Source organism: Odocoileus virginianus, chromosome 5 (assembly GCF_023699985.2).
Source record: "Odocoileus virginianus isolate 20LAN1187 ecotype Illinois chromosome 5, Ovbor_1.2, whole genome shotgun sequence".
Classification (NCBI taxonomy): Eukaryota; Metazoa; Chordata; class Mammalia; order Artiodactyla; family Cervidae; genus Odocoileus; species Odocoileus virginianus.
Genome location: NC_069678.1, coordinates 72,943,464 through 72,962,027, shown reverse-complemented (window position 1 = coordinate 72,962,027; position 18,564 = coordinate 72,943,464).

Genomic DNA, 18,564 nt, shown 5'->3' with positions numbered 1-18,564 from the left:
TCCTGCCTGAGGCAGAGAGCAAGGCTCCTCGAGGAGGCACTGAATGTTGGTTTACTTCAGAGCCAGGAAATGAACACATGGCCCCTGGGAGAGTCACTCCAGAGGTCAGCAGCCTACATGGCCATCGGGGACATGACTGGAGGCCAGCCCACCAGGGAAAGTGCCCATAGCATTGTACTTGAGTTGATCAAATATCAGGATTTTTAAAGGGTGTTATTTTGGAGAGGCTGTGTAGCACAGGAGAATCAAAATATTAATAAAACCCCAGCCGTCACGGAGGGAGCTCCTGAGGTGTGTTAGACACTGTGCTAGGTAGACTACCCTCTGGATCTTGTTCACATTGCTACCCTCAAAGGGAACCCCGATCCTTACTTCTCTCCCATCCCCAGTTGCCAGAGCTGCATACCTGTCTCCTGGGAGCAGTCTTGCACCTCCTGCCATGGATTCTCCACCCAGCATCCAGTGTGACATCTAAAAGTACTGCAGGTCGTGCCACTCCAAACCCTCCTGTGCTTCCCCTCACACAGTCCTTCCACAGCCCACAGGGTGCCCCGTGTCCTGACCTCTGCCACCGGTGGGCTCCATCTCGTTTCCTACCCCGGCTCCAGTGCTCGATTTCTGTCCTCAAACTCGCTGACGGTGGCCCTTCCTTGGGGGATTTGCTTCTGTTCCCTCTGCCTGGCACACTCTGATGGGCCAGGGTGATTCACCTTCTCAACAAGGTCTCCCCTCACCCTCTTATTAGGCCACTTTCTGACACATGAGGGCTTTTTTTTCTGCATGGAATTTAACCCCATCTGAATTTACCTTAGTCACTTATTTATTTACTTGTGTTTTTGTTTTTGCCTCTCCTATCAGAGTGCATGCTTCATGGGAGCACCTGCAACCTTGTCTTGTTTTCTCTCCTCTGGGTCCCCAGTGCCTGGCCCAGGGCTTGGCCCCCAGCAGGGTTTTGTATGTATGTGCAAGGTAACCAGGACCTCCAGGCTGGCCCACGCGGGCCCATGAAGCCCAGCCATGGGCTCCTTGCTCCCTGGGAAGAGCTCCTCCCAAGCAGAACTGACAGATGGTGTGGAGCCCAGAGCAGAGGCGCCGCTTTTATTAGTGAGTTGCTTTAGCTGGGAATAGGATTAGCATAAATACCATCCCAGGCAAGTGGATAAGGCAAAGCTCTGTTAGTTACATCAGATTTTGTTTCCCTGCTACATCCAGAACAGTCCTTTTCCAGGGTGAGTCCAATTCATGGCCGAAGGTGCTGCTCAGAGAGGCCTGGTGGGGTGGGCATGGAAGTCCACACGGAATCCTTCTTAGTCCCCTCCTCGCTCAGTCCCCTGTCCACACTGACCTCCAGAGTGAGCTCTCATGCCTAAAATCCAACCCTACTGCGCCTCGAAGAAAGCCTTTTGCTGGCTCCCGCTGTGTCTGGACGAAGGACAAACGCCTTACGATGATGAAGATGAAGACGTGATGGTGGGAGGTACCACATAATTCTCTCAAAATCCTCCCAATGGCCCTGCAAGGCAGACCACTCTCACCGTCCTCATTTGTCAATTGAAAATCTGATGGCTCAGAGAGGTTCCACGACTTGCTCAAGGTTACTCTGCCAGCGAATGATAGAGACAGGTGCCAAGCCCAGGCCTGTGGACCAATGGTTTGACACACATTCAAGGCCAGCCTCCTACTCCAGTGAGGCTGCCATGATCCTCCAGGGGCCCAGGTGTTAGCTTAACCTTTCTTAGCAAGAAGCCCAGTCGAAGCCAAGTATTTTCCCCCTGAAACTCCATGAAACTCTAGATAAGAAGCACCCCTTGTTCTAGCCTCCTCCTTTTCAGCTCCATCAAGGTTTTCATCTTTGCAAGAGGGAGTCATTTTCTTCAAAGAAAGAGTTCATAATAACTTTATACTAATATGTATAATAACTATAAGGCTAAGAGTTATGGGGCGTTATATGTCAAGACTGTGCCAAGTATTTTATATGCATTATCTCACTTTTTGAAATTCTATTAATATATCTGAAAATGAACCCTCTACACATGATTAAAACAAAACAAGAGATTACAAAAGGTATATGGTAAGCAGTAAGCCTTCCTCTCTCCTCTGCATCCCTGTCTCCCACTTCCCCTCCCAGAGGCTACCCTGTACCACCCAGGTCCTTGGCTATCCTGAGAGCCTGTGAATGACTATCTCATTTAACCCTCTCAACAGTCCTTGGAAGTAGATGTTATTATTCTTATATGCCATATCAGGAAACAAGTTCAGAGACAGGAAGTCACTTAACGTCACACAGCTTCAATTGGCAGAGCTGGGACTTCTCAGATGGACTGCCTCTAACCCTGTGCAACTTCAACCCCAGGCCTCTCTGCCTCCCACAAGAAGAAAACTGGGCAGCTGCGCTAGAGCCGTCCACTGGGCAGTCAGCAGGATGGCCTCTCTGACAGGCTTTTGCCCCACTTACCGGTCTTGCGGCAAAAGATTCCGATTTGAACCTCAGTGAAATGACAAGCCATGCCCTGTCAGACCCTCGAGGTCATTGACCAGTGCTCGAGACCTCAAGTACCGCTAGCCTTCAGCGCTTGCTGTTTCCCGTCTCCTGGTACCTTCGTGCCCTTGCTTTGCCCTCTGGCTCTGCCGAGCTGACAGCATAACGAAGGTCACATGGGACACTCAAAGAGCACAGCTGGGCACTGGAATCCCCAGCTTGTGCTCAGCTCTGCCCCGGCCTGTAGGGCTGGGGGGATCACCTCACCTTTCTCACCTTGGTGTCTTCACTTGTAAGCTGAATAAAAGTGAAGTCGCTCAGTCGTATCCAACTCTTTGCCACCCCATGGACCGTAGCCCGTCAACCTCCTCCATCCGTGGGATTTTCCAGGCAAGAATATTGGAATGGTTTGCCATTTCCTTCTCCAGGGGATCTTCCCAACCCAGGGATTAAACCCGGGTCTCCCACACTGCAGGAAGACTCTTTGCTGTCTGAGCCGCCAGGGAAGCCCAAAATGAATAATTACATCTAACTTAACAGGTTTGAGGACCCTCAGCTGAGGTGATAAAAGCCACCTGGCAGTGGCAAGGCCTCAAGCAAATACTATTCCTTTTAATAACAATAAAAGTTGGAGGCAATCTGGTAGTCTCTAGATGAAAACAGCTGGCTACTCTCACAACAGCTGTCTGTTTCTTTCTTTCCATGCCTCCCACCAAACTGCATCTGTCAGATCTGCTACAATTTATACAATCGTTTTTGTCTCTTGTCTTATTAGTCCTCGCCCAGGCCCTAAGAGGCAGAATGCAGCAGGAATGATCACCCCCAATCTTTGTTATTGCTGTTCAGTCGCTAAGTTGTGTCTGATTCTTCCTGACTCCATGGACTGCAGGATTCTAGGCTCCTCTGTCCCACTATCCCAATTTGCTCAAATTCATGTCCACTGAGTCGGTGATGCTATCTAACAGTCTCATCCTCTGTCACCTCCTTCCCCTTTTGCCTTCAATCTTTCAGCATCAGGGTGTTTTTGCAAAGAATCAGCTCTTCACATCAGGTGGCCAAAGTATTAGAGTTTCGGTTTCAGCATGGGTCCTTCCAATGAATACTCAGGGATGATTTTCCTTTAGGATTGACTAGTTTGATCTCCTTGCTATCCAAGGGACTCTCAAGAGTCTTCTCCAGAACCACAATTCAAAAGCATCAATTCTTCAACACTCAGCCTTCTTTATGCTCCAACTCTCACATCAGTACATGACTACCTGAAAAACTTTGACTAGACAGACCTTTGTTAGCAAAATGATGTCTCTGCTTTTTAATATGCTGTCTGGGTTTGTCATAGCTTTCCTTTTCAAGGAGCAAGAGTCTTTTAATTTCATGGCTGCAGTCACCATCCACAATGATTTTGGAGCACAAGGGAGGAAAATATGTCACTGCTTTTGGTTTTTCCCCTTCTATTTGCCATGAAGTGATTGAGACCGAATGCCATGTTCTTAGTTTTGGAAAACTAAGGTTCCAAGAGGGGCAGTGCCTTGCCCAAGGTCACAGAGTTAGTGAGAGGTGGGTCCTCATACCTGGTTGTGTCACTGCTCTGCCCCCCCCCCCACAGGAGACAGCCCTTGTTTCTTAGCTTGGCACCCGAGCTCACTGGGATCAGGCCCCAGCTTCCTATGTTCATTTCTCAGCACACCCCATTATCTACCAAGTGTATCGTCGTTCCTCAAAATGCAATGACTGTTCTCAGCCCCTTGTCTTTCACCCGATGCTCCCACTGCCAGACTCCCTGGTGGACTCCTGCCATCATTTTCAATTCCTCCTATAGTCCCCGTGATAGGTGCCTGACACAGTCCGTTTTCACTGTTGTTGTCTTGACTGCTCTGTGGACCATTTTGCAGTGTGATCCAGGGCCCCGACTCTGAAGCCAAACTGCCTGGGTTTAAATCCTGGCTCAGCCACCAACAAGCTGAGTGATGCTAGATGAGTTACTTAATATCTCTGTGCTATATATTCTCAACTGTCTCCTGAGGGTACCTTCTGGCACTGTTGTGAGGAGTAAATAATACATGTGAAACAATAATCACAGGGCTGACACAGAATTCGCACTCAATATTCGTTCTCATTGTTATCGTCTTTTATGGGTATTCAGTAACACCTACTCTCTCCCAGCCCCTGTGCTGAGCACACCAAGCTGACTGAGACGCAGTATCTGGCTGCAGAATCCAGGGGAGGAAAGAGACATGTAGACACTCCATGACAAAGCATTCATTCTGATCGAGTCGCTGTTCAGCTTAAACCACCCTGTGCCCAGTGTTCAAGGGCTCCGAGGAGCAAACAGCATTCTGCGGCCATTCCCTCCCGGCCAGGGGTGGCCTGGGTCCTCGTGCCCCACACCCTGTGGACTGTCTAATCCACAGGGAATGGTTTTGTCAGCTCCCTTTCTCTCCATGTTAACCCCAGAGACAGGAAAGAGCCAGCCGCAGTACAATTTATCTCCCAGGGGCTGCTTCCTCAGCTGAGATTTACGGCTGTGCTTGTCACTGTGACCCTGCAGGCTCAATTACAGATCTGCTTCTAGGCTAGACGGGGGGGCAGGAACCTGCCTAGATTTGCTGAATGGCCCCAAGGGAGAGCCACCGGCCCTGTCAAGTCTGGGACCTCAGAGAGCTTGGGGCTCACCCAGGTGCTCAGCTCGTCACCCGTGAAGAAACTGAAGCCAGAAATGGGGGGTTACTCCAGGCTGCCCTTGGGAAAATGGGCCCAGTGTGAAGTGGAGCGCAGCCTCCTGAATATCATCAAGGGAGCTTATTTTACTGTCCATGAGTGTATTACTTCATTATTACTCAAATAGCTTTCTTTTTTTAAAAATAACACAAGTTTAATTTTTATTGCTTCTTTTTACTTTAAAAAAAAATATTTATTTGACTCCATTGAGTCTTAGTTGCAGCATTCGGGTTTCTCTCTTGTTGTGGTATGTGGGCACCAGAGCTTGAAGGCTCATTACTTGCAGCACTCAGATTTAGTTGCAAGGTGGCATGTGGGGTTTTAATTCCCCCACCTGGGATCGAACCCACATTCCCAGTATTGGAAAGTGGGTTCTTAAGCCCTGGACCACCAGGGAAATCTCTAGCTATCTTTTTATATAATTAAAACATTTACTATGGAGCCATGCTTTGAAACTTAAACCTAAAGCAAAACATCTCTGTGCTTCCATAAACAATGGCGTAGTCTGTCTACACAAATACATTAAGAAGGTATTGGATGCAGCCTAAATACTGCTCACCTGTGATTACAAAATGGAGTCTGATTGTTATCCAAAGGACGATGATCCTGAGCCTCACTCTGCATACGTGGGAGCTTATCTCTCTCAAAGGGTCCCCCAGGTGTTGCTAGGAATTCCCAGGAGTAGCCACAAGCCAGCCTGTCGATGGCAGTCACCGTATTTGCCTGTTCTTCCTCTCCTGCTTAGGGCTCCATCTTCATCAGTATCCTTAACTAGGGACACCCTTGGAAGGAGTCCACTGCTGTCACTGTTGATGCTGCTGTCATGGGGACGGTGTCAGGGCTTAAAAGCGCCCCACACTGCCTTTGCTCTGGCTGTGATAACCACTGGGGCCAAGTCCCTGGGTTCAGGTTCCTTGACACCCAGTCCTACCAAGTGCAAGGAGTGGACCCCCTTGTGGACTGAAATCTTGTCATCTAGGAGTCCTGGGTCAGGCTGCCCCCCTCTGAACCTGAGGCATCTCAACAGAGACATAGAGGTGATAACATCTACTTGGAAGGCTTATTGGGAGAATTACATGAGGTCAATATACATGAAGGCTGGCACATATCAGGCATTCAATAAATAGCAGTTACTGTTATTATTGCTTCCCTGATAGCTCAGTTGGTAAAGAATCCACCTGCAATGGAGGAGACCCTGGTTCAATTCCTGGGTCAGGAAGATCTGCTGGAAAAGGGATAGGCTACTCACTCCAGTATTCCTGGGCTTCCCTTGAGGTTCAGCTGGTAAAGAATCTGCCTGCAATGCAGGAGACCTAGGTTCGATCCCTGGGTTGGGAAGATCCCCTGGAGAAGGGAAAGGCTACCCACTCCAGTATTCTAGCCTGGAGAATTCCATGGACTATAGAGTCCATGGGGTCACAAAGAGTCTGACACGATTGAGTGACTTTCACTTTCACCATTATCATTATTATTATTACACTGTCTGTGGCTGGGTTTCCCCAGGAACAGTCCCTGAAATAAGGATTTGAGACAAGAGGGAGCACCTGCAGGCATGTTGGAAGGTGAGACAAGGAAAGGAAAGAAGTGGAGGATGTTATCAAATGTTTCTTTTAAAAAATTTTTTCTTATTTTAATTTATTTATTTTTGGTTGTGTGGGTCTTCTTTGCTCTGAAGGCTTTTCTCTAGTTGTGGCGAGTGGCGGCTACTCTCTAGTGGTATGCAGGCTTCTCACTGTACTGGCTTCTCTTGTTGCGGAGCACGGGCTCTAGGGCTCTTGGGCTTCAGTAGCTGTGGCACACAGGCTCAGTAGTTGCAACTCCTGGACTCCAGAACACAGGCTCAATAGCTGTGGTGCATGGGCTTAGTTGCCCTGCAGCATGAGGTATCTTCCCAGATCAGGGATCGAACCCATGTCTCTTGCATTGGTGAGTGGATTCTTTACCACTGAGCCACCCAAAAAGGCCCTCAAATAAGTTTCTGATAATCAAGGATTCCACCAAGGAATTCTGGATGATGACATAGAATGTGTCTCAAAGCTGTCCCAGTCAAGGGGCGAGGGAGCTAGAGAGTGTATCAGCCCCTTGTTGGCTGGGATCTGCTGTGGTGTGCTGTGTCCGCATTGGTCTCAATATGGCAGTTTGAAGCCCTAGAATGTCAGGGCATGAGGTGGTCAAGTGAATCCATGGTAGAGATGAGAAACAGCCCTGGAGAAGAGAAACCCTAGCCCGAGGTCACTCAGTGAAGCAGACGGAAGTCAGATCCAAAGCTCTGGGTGTCTAGATCTCCCACCACCCATGTGGGCATCACCTCTGGGCTAGCAGGGAGTTGTGTGTGTGTGTGTGTGTGTGTGTGTGTGTGTGTGTGTGTGTGTAGGGGGTGTCCTGTGAGCCATCTGCATGCAATGTCAGCCCTCCCTCTAACTTTCAGTGTTCCTGGGGTCTCTCAGCCTCTCCCAGATACCTTTCCTCTTCCCATCTGATGTGCCTGGGGCTTATGAAAAACCTCAGCTTCAGAGAAAGGAGAAGAAAACTATTACAGAACCCTGGAAATGCTGGTCGAGCAGCCAGAAGCTTCTGGTTCTCCCTTCTCCACATAAATACTTCTGAGGGCCACTTATAGACAGGGGACCCCAGGGACTTCCCTGGCGGGCCAGTGGTTAAGAATCCATCTTGCAACGCAGGGGATGTGGGTTTGCTCTCTGGTCAGGCAACTAAGGTACCACATGCCACGAAGCAACTAAACCTTCACTGCCACAACTAGAGAGTCCTTGCCCAGCAACGGAGATTCCCCATGCTACAACTAAGACTCAATGCAGCCAAATATTTAAAAAAACAAAAAACAAGGGACCCATTAGTGTTCCCTGAGATAAACCCTTCCCTATGCAGAGCAAAGGGACCTGTGAAGTGAGGAGGTGCTGGGGAGGCTCTGGGAGGTGGGGGTGCAGCTAGTGAGGATGTATACTAGTCACTGCAGATTCTCCAGGAGCGGCCATTCAAATGCCTGAGAGGGAAGGGACTCAGCCAAGTCACTCAGTCAGATCCTGGCTTCCTGACCAGAGCCTAGGCTGACCGATGGGACCTTGTAGCTCACCCTCTCTGCTCCAAGCTCCTCTCCTGGAAGGCCTCTCAGGATTGCCCCAACTCTGCACCACTGCAAATTTGTGTCATTTGCCTGGGTCATCAGTGCTTTCCTCTTTCCCAGATAGAAGTCAAGGTCTTTGGTTCTTACCCAAAATAATGGCTGCAACATTGGCACTGCAGACCATTTCATCTTTGAAACGCATTCCTCTCGATTTTTCCAACATCACACTCTTCTGGTTTCTCCTCTTAGGTCTCTCAGGCCTCTGTGGATTGTTTCATTCATTCAATGAGGATTTATGTGGCTACTTGTTTGTGTCAGTCATTGCGCTTGGGCCTGGTTACTCAGTGGTGAGCCAGATGGTCAGGATGGGCAGGAACTGCCTTCCAGAATCCTCAGGGTCCTGTTCTGAGCCTCCTCCCACCTGCCACCTCCCTACTCCCTCCTGATAATCTCAGCTACAAACTGATGACTGTCAAACCCCAGTCTTCTGCCCAGACTTTTTATTGAGTTCCAGATCCACATAGATCCACATCTCTAACCCCTTGGAGAGTATTTGCATCTGATGGTCCACAAGCAACTCAAATTTGCAAGGTCCAAACCAAGTTCATAATCTCCTGAAACTTCTCTTCCCCTATAGCTTGTCTCATGAGCAATGAACTAGGGAGACATTTTTCACTCCTCCCTCTAGCACTTAGAACCATCTGCCTTCTAAATCAATCCAGCCTTTCTGTCTTCGCATGTCAGTGACCGACGCTTGCATCACTAACACAGCCTCCAGAGCATCTTCCTCATCCAGACTTGTCCCCTCCAAACAACTGCATGGACTTAGCTAGAGGGATCAAAAGTAAACCCAAACAGCCCAAAGGTTCATCAATAGATAAACAGATAAACAATTTGTGGTATCTACAGTTGGTCCTCTATATCCACAGGTCCTACATCTATGGATTCAACCAACTGTGAATCCAGAATATTCAGGAAAATATTGCAGAAAGTTCCAAAAAACAAAACTTGAATTTGGCAAGGGCTGGCAACAATTTACATGGTACTCACATTATATTAACAACTATGTACTTTGTATTAGATATTATAAGTAATCTAGAAATGATTTAAAGTATACTGGAAGATGTGCCATTTTATACCATGTAAGGGACTTGAGCATCTGTGCATTTTGATATCCACAAGGGTCATGGAACAGTCCCCACAGATAACAAAGGGCAACTGTACATACAGTGGGATTTATTCATCCATCTAAAGGAATGAGGGTTTCCCTGGTGGCTCAGGCAGTAAAAAAATCTGCCAGCAATGCAAGACCTGGGTTTGATCCCTGGGTTGGGAAGATCCCCTGCAGAAGGAAATGGCTACCCACTCCAGTATTCTTGCCTGGAAAATCCACATGGACAGAGGAGCCTGGCAGGCTACTAGTCCATGAGGTCACAAAGAGTTGGGCACGACTGAGTGACTTAGCACAGCACAGCATGTAAAGGAATGAAGTACTGGTAGATGGTATAACACTGATGAACCTCAAAAATATTAAGTAAGGGGAAAGAAACCAGACATAGAAGGTTTCATATTGTATGGTTCTATAAATGAAATGTCCAGAATAGGTAAGTCCATAAAGACAGAATGCAGATTGATTGTTGAGAGAGGGTGAGAGGAGGAAGAATGGGAAGAAACTGCTTAACAGGTAAGGGATTTTACTTTGGAGTCATGAAAATGTTTTGGAATTGGTTGTTGGCTGAACAACATTGTGAATGTACTTAATGCCACAGAATTGTTTGCTTTAAAATGGCTGATTTTATATTATGTGAATTTCACTCAGTAAATTATTTTTTTTTAATACCTACTTATACCCATTAGGATGCCTAATATCAAAAAAGCAAAATAACAAGTGCTGGCAAGGATGTAGATAAATTGGAACCTTGTGCATTGTCAGTGGGGGTGTAAAACAGTACAGCTGCTGTGGAAAACAATATGGTGGTTTCTCAAAAACTTAAAAATAGCATTACTTTATGACACAGCAATTTTACATCTGGGCACATATCCAAAAGAATTGAAAGCAGGGTCTCCAAAAGATATTTGCACACCCATGTTCAAAGCAGCATGATTTACAATAGCCAAAAGGTAGAAGCAACCACATGTTCATAGAAGGGTGAATAAATACAGTGTGGCAGATACTGAATAATAGAATATTATTCAGCCTTAAAGAAACAAGGAAATTCTACAGACGTTACATGGATGAGCCTTGAGGACATTGATTGAAATAAGCAAACACTGTATGATTCCACTTATATGAGGTAGTTAGAGTGGTCAAAACCACACAGACAAGAAGCAGAATGGTGATTGCCAGGAGCTGGTGGGGAGGGGAGAATGGGGAGATCTTGTTGAATGGGTGGGGTTTCAGATTTAAAAGATGAAAGGAGAGAGGGCAATTGTTGGTGGTGTTGGCTACACAACAGTGTGAATGTATCGTTTATTTATTTTTTAATCCGAGTATAGTTGCTTTACAATGTTGTGTTAGTTTCTGCTATACAACAGTGTGAATCAGCTATATGTATATCTATCCCCTCCATCTCGAACCTCCTTCCCACCCTAACCCTCCATTCCATGCCTCTAGGTTATCAGCAAGCACAGAGCTGAGCTCCCTGTGTATATTTTTAAAAATACTTTATTTTTATAGGCTTTTAAAATTATTTATTTGGCTGCACAAGGTCTTAGTTGCAGTACAAAAACTCTTAGTTGTGGCATGTGGGGTCTAGTTCCCTGACCAGGGATCGAATCCCAGGACCCTACACTGGGAGCACAGAGTCTCAGCCACTGGACCACCACAGAAAGTCCACAACAATGTGAGTGTATTTAATACCACTGAACTGCACACCTGAAAATGACTAAGATGGTAAGTTTTATGTTATGTGTATTTTACCACAATAAAAAAAAATTTTTTTAAGTAAATCTGACCTTGTCAGTATCTTTTCAATCCCCTGTAAATGCCCCATTGTTCTTAGGATTAAGTTCCAGCTCCACAGTCTGGGACCCAAGGCTGTCTATGATCACGCTCCCCACCCACTTCCCAGGCCTCATGTCATGCTCCTCCCCACATACATTCTTTATTCCACACACTAGTTACAGTCTGTCACACCAGCCAACCATTATCTCTAATGCTCTGGGCCCCCTGCATACACTATTCCTTCTACCTGGACACTTTCTCCCACTTCTCTAGGCTCACACTTCATCCTTTAAACTATGTTGAGGAGTCTTTTCTCTAAGAAACCTTTTTTTCCCCTCTCCTGTCCCTGGTCCAGGGCCTCTGGGCTTCCCTCCATCATATGATACTCATGTCACAGTACCATCCATTTATGTGTCTGTCTTCCCCTGCCTCCCAGACTTTGTGTTGCAGGCAAATCTTTACGAGGTTCTGTGGATCTCTGTGCATGAGTCAGCAAAGAAGAAAGGAGGAATATTAGCATGGAGATGACTGAGGTGGTAAGCTCTCAGCCTAGGTGTGTGAGCCAGACAAGAACACGGGAAGTAGAGATGAAGGGCAGTTTGTACAGAGGAGGGAGTGGTCCTGCCCTGACACTGAGCCCTGGAAGCTTCTTGGAGGCATGGGCATTTGAGAAGGCGGAACTTCTACAGAGATGGAGGCCTTCAAGGAGCGTGGGTAAAAGCATGGAGAGCGTGGAGATGGGAACCTGCTTGGCACGGACAAGGGGCGGAGAACAGCCAGTCATCTTAGGGCAGTGATGCTTCGTAAAACTTTCAGAGCCACAGAAGCCTTACAGATGAAGTCATGTGAGGACCCAACGCACAAAACATGCAAGTAGATATGGTCTGGCTGAAGTAGACTTAAGTGGTCTGAGAGCCCAATTCTGTCCCAACCACAACACATCATCTTCTCAGCCACCACCCCCATCACCACACACACCATTACCTCAACCACCACATACACCATTCCCACCACCACACACACCATTACCTCAACCACCACACATGCCATCTTTACCACCACACACACCATTACCTCAACCACCACACACACCATCCCCACCACCACACACACCATATTACCTCAACCACTACACCTACCATCCTCACCACCACACACACCATTCCCACCACCACACACACCATTATCTCAACCACCACCCACATCACCCCCCCAACCACACACACCATTACCTCAACCACCACACACACCATCCCCACCACCACACACCCCATTATCTCAACCACCACACACATCAGCCCCCCAACCACACGCACCATCATCTCAACCACCACACACATCACCCCCCCAACCACACACACCATTACCTCAACCACCACACACACCATCCCCACCACCACACACCCCCTTATCTCAACCTCCACCCACATCACCCTCACCACCACACACACCATTACCTCAACCACCACCCACATCACCCCCACCACCACATACACCATTACCTCAACCACCATACATACCATCCCCACCACCACACACACCATTACCTCAACCACCACACACATCACCCTCACCACCACACACACCATTACCTCAGCCACCACACATACCATCCTCACCACAAACACCATCCCCACCACCACACATCATCATCACAACTATCTCACATGCACAAATACCACCATACACACAGCATTCACACACACACACACACACACACTCCCCATTATACACATATCATCTTTCTCTACAGAACATAGTTAGAAAACCAGCAGCACAGTGGGTACAGGTAGAGCAATGGATATAAGTATCAATCCGAGAATGATGGCAGCTGGTCATCAGGGCCTTGTGGGCAAGGTTGAGGGGCTCCAACTTCATCCTGAGGACAATGGGGAGCATTGGAGGGGCCTGGGCTGGAAGATCCCCAGGTGAAATAGAGGGCCCTCCAGTCAGGGCCCAGACAGACCCTGAAAGACAGAAATGGGACCTTCACCATCCCTCCTGTGCAGGGTAGGTGAGGAGTGTCCCCAGACCAGCACGGCAAGAATTCTCAGGACCTAGAAACTGGAACAGAGTCCAAACCAACATTCTTACTCATTTTTAAGCCATGCCCAAACCCCGTGGTCTGTCCACAGTCTAGAGGAACTCAGGGCAATGGCTGGAGGCAGGGAGGCCAGGAGAGGTTGCCAATGACAGGGTAGCGGCAGTGGGGATGAGAGAGACAGGAACACACTGGAGAGATGGGGACACGTGCGTTGATTGGCTGGATGTGGGAAGTGAGGAAAGGGAAGGATCAAAGATGAGCCCAGGTATCTGTCAGAGTGACTCTCTGAGATAGAAACACAGGAAGGGAAGAGGCTCAGGGAACATGATGACTCCCTTCGAGGCTTGTGGGGTGGTTGTCCTGTGGAGCAGCGTGGAGCTGTCATCTAGAGCAGAGGACAGGGACTGAACCCAGGAGACAGGCCTGGGTGGAGACCCAGACTGGGAGTCACCAAATACCATGGAGATGGTGACAAAACTCCCAGGACAGACAAGATTGCCCAAGACCCTGCTGGGTGAGGGCACAGAAGCCTCCTTAGATCCTTCAGACTAAGCTAGTGGAGATTGCCTCCACTGCACTGGCTGTTGCCCCTTTGACATACTTGCCCATCTGGGGGACTAACAAGTACAGTTCGCCCGAGTCTTCCCTGATTTTAGGACTGAAAGTCTCATGTCCTAGGGAGCCCCTCGGTTCCAGCAAGCCAAGTCAAGCTGGGACAATTGGTCACCTTTCACACATATCAGTTTTAAGGATTTGGTCAGTGTCTGTCTTTCCCAGCAACGGTAATAGGACTTAAGATTAAGGGGGAGGTGAAGGGTGCCAGGAGGATTCAGGGCCATGTCTGGGATGTTGGAGGAAACCTTCCAGGAGACGTTTAAAGTCTTTTTTTCTGCTGGGAAATTGGCACTACCAGGATGCAGTGGTTCAGGCCGGCTCCAGGGTGGTTTGGCCTGCCAGATCCCTCAGACCATGTTTCCCCGTCACATTTCATCCTCCCCAGGGAGATCATCAGCTTCCCTGGGATGCCACGGAGCCCACCTTGCGGCCCCACAAGGTGGCGCTGTGCCCAACGCCAACCCAGACCTCTGCCAGGTGGGTGGGCAGAAGGGCCTCCAAAGCATCTTTCCAACCCTTTGGGCTGGCCCCCCTCCCCTCCCCAGGCCTCAGGTCCCGAGGAACTGTCTGGAGGAGGAAGACACCCACAGTGCACACAAAGGCTCTCACCAGGCACGCACACACTCTCCTGCCCACACAGGCCCCCCAAAACCCTAAACCCGATAGCTCTGGGGGAACAGGCTCGGTAGAACCAGGAGGGACCTCAGGGATCACAACTCCCAGTCCAGTCCCTTCTAGACAGAGTACACACACATGCACACACAAACATAGGAACACCCCTTTACGTGAGCACATGCACAGAGCCACCTCCTGCAGTCCAACGCCCCTCCTCTTGCTTTCCTCTCAACCTCCCTTCCTCCATGACCCCCTCACAGCCCTTTGGTGGGGATCAAAGGAGACACTGGAAGAGACGGGGTTTCACAGGGCCGAGCAGGTTGGGCACACATGAGAGGCAGTGGGTGTACTGTTAGACACACACGTATGTTTCCGAACAAACCTGCACGTGCAGCAACATGCAGCCCCTCGCCCCTGTGCCCCCAGCCATACTCATCGGAGCTCTTGTGTGGCTGCACGTGTGAAAGCCAGTGCAGGGACGCACGCACACCAAGTCACCTGCTGTTCAGAACTGCAGGCCTGGTCTGGACACCCCGCATCCAGTGGGCCCCTTCCTTCCAGGGTTCCCTTCGGCTTTGAAATGGAGCTGGCAAAGAGGACCAGTGTCCAGGCGGGGTTTCCCCAAACCTTCAGACTAGCCCCCATCCAGCCCTCCATCAGCTCTGGATGGACATGTGCTCTTGTGACCTGTCCCCACAGCTAGCCCTAGTTCCGGCTCCTCTCCACTGGCTGCGTGGCTCAGGCAAGGCCTTCCCCTCTCTGGTCCCCACTCTGCTCCTTGTAGCTGGGTGGCCCTCTGTCAGACCTCAAAGCAGCTTGGGGGTCCCAGTGAGAAACTTGGACAGTGAGGGACACGCTGGTCTGGAGGGTCCCACCCACATAAATCAGAACTCCCTTTCTGCCTCTGACTCTGGGTGACTAGGGCATCCTGAGGAACCTCTCCAAGAGTGACACAGTTAGTAAGGAGCCTGGCACAGGGCCTGCTACACCACAGGCAGACCGGAAGTCTTTATTTCCTTCATTTTGTGTTGGGGATTGTATTGACAGGGTCAGTTGTAAAGAAAGCATTTCCACAACCCTGACAGAGCTGGAGGTGCCTAAGGACAGGGAGTTGCAACGGAGGAGAAGGGAGTGAGAGGCTCAGAGTCCACCTGACTCCTTCCCAGCCGCCTTCCCTAGGCCTGGAACAAGGCCCCGCCAGGTGTAAGTGAACCCAGGGAGGAGTGGGTGCCCAAGAGCACGGGCCTGTGGCCTGGATGTCCATGCTGTGTGCTTCTATATTTTGTATGTGTGTACATGTGTGTGTATACATGTGTGCATACATGTGTGTGTGCAGGAGGACATCTCTCCACGTGCCTGAGAAAGTAAAAGTGTTAGTCACTCAGTTGTGTCCAACTCTTTGTGACCCCCTGGACTGTAGCCCACCAGGCTCCTCTATCCATGGAATTCTCCAAGCAAGAATACTGGAGAGGGTAGCCATTCCCTCCTCCAGGGTATCTTCCCGACGCAGGAATCGAACCTGGGTCTCCTACATTACAGGCGGATTCTTTACCATCTAGCCATAGAGAGCGCGGGCAAACTCTCTCAGATGAGCCTGTGGCTTAGGTTTGAAGTCCAGAGACACTTCTGGGCTTTGAGATTTTGCTCTGGTTACTTCACCTCTCTGTGCCTCTGGCTCCTCATGTATAAAATAGATTATGAGAATAATAAAACTTAAAAGCTAGCACAGGCAATGGATTAAAGAGAGGATACATGTAGGAAGCAGTTAGCCAAGCACCTGGTAGCACACAGTTGATATTCAAAACACTGTTGGCTGCTATTTCATATGCAACCAGCACTGTGGGCTCATTCATTTATTCATCTTTATTCATTCACTGACTATATCTCTGTGCCAGCCCAGGCTTGTGCTAGAGGACAAGGACACAGAGATGAACTGGATAGGGTCCTTGACCTCCGAAACTTCCAGAATGATGGAGGAGACAGATCTGAACGCTGACGATGACAGCAAAGCAGATGTTGACAGAGGCAGCTGGGAGAGAGAGGAAGGGTGAAAGGGGCCCCTGGGATGAAGGAGAACCACCTTCTTGGCCCCACATCCCCTGTACACCAGCCCTCTTGGAATATTCCCTGTTTGGGACCATCCTCCAGGTTTCCTACCTCCAGGCCTTTGCTCATGCTGTTTCCTCTGCCCAGAAAGCCTTCCTCCCATTCTACCTGGTGACTGTGGTGCATCTTTGAAGGACCCAGCCCCAGTGGCACCTCCTCTGTCCCACTTAGACCAACTGGCTCCTGGCTTTACCCACCACACTCATCAAAATCTAGCCACCTGGTTGATGTGGGGTCAGCGTGCACAGCCTCCTGCAGTTGCTTGTTTCTAACCTTAGCTCCATCAGTAACTCTCAGTGTGACCTTGAGCACATCACTTTACTTCTCAGGCCTCAGGTTCCCCCTCTGCAAAATGGGCAACACCTCCTTCTTAGGACAGGTGTGAAGATCAAAGAACAGAATGTTTGGGGAAAGCAGTTTGCAAACTGTAAAATGCTGGGCACTCATCCAGAGGAGTTTTTATATTTAAACAGCTTCCTTGAGCCAAAAGGTGTGTACACCCCACAGGCTCGGGCTGTGAATACCTGGAGCTCAGGTGTGGGGCAGTTTCTGTTTGGGGTTTGTTTGTGTTTGAATTCAAAGACAGGGAAACTCCCTAGCCCAGGTGATGCGGGTGGGGCCTTGTCAACAGAGTTGCCAGGGGAATCCCGGGGATTGGGGGCCCTGATCACCCCCCTCAGGTAGAAACTCACCCCTCAGGAAGGAGGAAGGGCCATGAGATTGTACTGCAGGGACAGAGTGTCCCTTGAAGTCAGGTGGCCTGGGTGTGATTCCCCTGGGTGAACATAGGCCAGTCGCCTTCTGTCCAGGCTTCAGCTATAAAGTCAGTGCACAGGATTTATGATTCGGGGAGCCTGACGTGGCCGTCCTAGATCCCCCAGGCCTTGGCCCTGCTGTGTGGGAAGAATCTCAACAGCCAGGCTTTGTCCCCACCTGCGCTTCTGGCCTATGACCTCCACTCTTTGTCATCTCCACCTCCACTCCCACCTGGTGGACCTGGGGATCCCCAGTCTTTAATCTCTAGCCATGTCCTGCCTGAAGAGCCCTTCCTCCCCTTCCCCCCCTTTCCCTTCACCTGTTCAGGGCCTCCGCATTCGCCAGGACCCTGCCCAGGACCACCGCCTCCCGGGGACTCGCCCTGCTTCCGGGCAGCGCTGAGGCTCCTCTACTGGTCCTCGTGCTCACCCGCTGCTCGTGTCACTGTCGCTTTAGGAGCAGGTTACCCACAGCATTCACATCACCTTGTTTCCCCAACACCCTTAAGTTCAGGATCAGGTACTCAAAGGCATGAAAGAATACCCCTGAAGGGGATATTCTTGGCATAAACATCAGGAAGACCATCTGGGAGATTCCATGTGGTTCTGATTTTGTGGAAAGAGCCCCTAGAAAGAGCTGAATTCAAGTTCCCTCTCCACCACTTACCAGCAGGTGGTTGTTGGTAAACTCCTCAGCCTGGCTGAGCCTCAGCTTCCTCATACGTAAAGTGGGGTGGTCGTACAGATTAGAGTGGGTGGGGTACCTGCATGCCTGGGGACTCAGTGAGCGGGAGCAGTTATACTGTTATATTTCCATTTCTGCGGCAAGACCAAAGGAGATGATGTCAGGCTCTTTGCAGCGTAGCCCCAGAGCTGCAGCCAGGCATGCCCAGGTGGAGCCAGGGAGCTGAGATGGCCGGAGCAGCCTTCCTAGAGCCTGGGTGGGCTTGGAGGAAGCCAGCAGAGGGCAGTGAGCCCACTGATTTTCTGGGAAGGAGCCAGTCAGAGCCTCACTGACTTCAGAGGGGAATGTGGAGCAGCCATGGGAAGCCCTAGGCTCAGTTTCCGGGGCATCTGGGCCTGGCTTCAGGCACCATGCATTCCAGGCCTTCAGGGACAAAACAGCAAGCCAGGGTGGCCACAGGTTTCTGGAAGGCTTCATTGGGAGCAGACTTTGACCAGGCACCCGTGATGGGGCAGCAGTTTGTC